The following is a 1645-nucleotide window of genomic DNA, read 5'->3' as shown; positions in this document are numbered from 1 at the left end:
ATGAAAAATTTCAACAGAATTTTGTTATGAAAAATCGTAACAGAATTCTGTTATATAAAATCGTAACAGAATTTTATTACGAAAAATCTTAACAGATTTTTTTTCCATAACATTCATCGCATTCCCCTTCATTCAAATATGAATCACCTGTTAACAACATGAATTCACATCTAGAGCTGGATGGATATAGTGTTCAAAGAAGAGAAGTTCCAATCGGGGAAGAGGAGGATCAACCGTTATACTAGATCGTGGTCTGACAGAAAGTGAGGGTGACGAATCCACCGACCAAATCTAGCCAGCCAAATGACCGAAAATTACTGTCTATTTTTATAATTGATTTTGTTAAAAAAATTTATAGCATCAATCATCATTTGAATACTTATTTTTTAATCAAAAATGTTTGACTCGATCAAAATCTTCCCAAAGAAAGTCCAAACCGCATTATCTTGTGTAGGAATACATTTGTTGGTAACTTATAAGAGAAGCAAAGAACAACCACTCCATCTGATACACAATTCCTCCACTTTCCTCTGATTCTTCCCATGGAAGACAACAACTTTCCATAAATATTGAAGCTACCTTAGCAGAGAACAAGCAGGACATGGACATGGACACGGACATGGACATGGTAATCGACTTCTCTCAACTCATCCTCCATCCCTTCTAATCTCTTCAACTCTCCACCTCCTCTTCAGAGTTCGGTGTGGACTTCGCGAGCAACAAAACACCAGGACAATTAGCAGAAGAGATCAACAGGATCATCAAACTCCATGAGGCCAGCAAGATTGAGAGGTTCCAACTGCACTTCCCCCGTTGGAAATCTTTGTCTCCGACATCAACAACTCGATAGAATTCGCACTGGCGAAGGGAGTCCAAGCGTTGGAGCTCGACTTCTCCATGGGATTTGACAAACCATATTATGAGTTTGACAAAGGCACCTCATTTAGATTACCAGATTCTCTATACCGATGCAACTCAATCACACAACTGAGCTTGAGCCACTGCAATTTCCACCCACCATCGGACTTCATAAGCTTTCCTGTTTTGCAATCTCTCTCCCTAACTGTGTCGATATTGGTGTTCATGTTCTTGAGACCATGATCACCAACAGCGCACAATTAGACAGTTTGAGCCTTGTTGGATGAGTCCTCGGTCAAGGTGCTCGGCCAGGAGCTTCGGAGATTGCCTATCATAAACTGCCAGTTCATAGGAATTGAGATTTGTGCTCCTAAACTCCAATCTTTTATTTTCTACGGCGAGTATTGTTTTGGCGACCAATTTGTTTGGCACTCATACCTGTGTGTACTTATGTGTTATGTATTAAGACGCACCTATCTATTTTATGAGTAATTATTTTATGTATTTTATGAGTAATTATTTTATAAAAGAAAATATTTATCATTAATTATTTATTTTCTGTATGTATATGATTAATGATAAAATTTTATAAATTAATAGATGTATTAATATGAAAATATTCCTTGATCGGATAGATATATCTAGAAGGAACATGCATATCTAGATCAACGTTGAGTATGAATAGGTCGAGATAGACCGAGAGATGGATATCCAAGTTGTAAGAGGTGCCTTGAGCTTAAAGGTACACTGGACACAATCCGTTTAAGAGGAGACCACATATTAAGCA

At 37.7% G+C, this 1645-nt stretch overlaps 1 pseudogene; it reads left to right on the top strand.

Annotated features, from left to right (window-relative positions):
* Window positions 1-601: 601 nt before the first annotated feature.
* LOC122043929 lies at window positions 602-1325 on the top strand (annotated as a pseudogene).
* Window positions 1326-1645: the final 320 nt, after the last annotated feature.

Source organism: Zingiber officinale, chromosome 2A (assembly GCF_018446385.1).
Source record: "Zingiber officinale cultivar Zhangliang chromosome 2A, Zo_v1.1, whole genome shotgun sequence".
In the NCBI taxonomy this organism is placed as follows: Eukaryota; Viridiplantae; Streptophyta; class Magnoliopsida; order Zingiberales; family Zingiberaceae; genus Zingiber; species Zingiber officinale.
The sequence above is the reverse complement of the archived record's forward strand: the minus strand, read 5'-3'. Positions and strand labels throughout refer to the sequence as shown.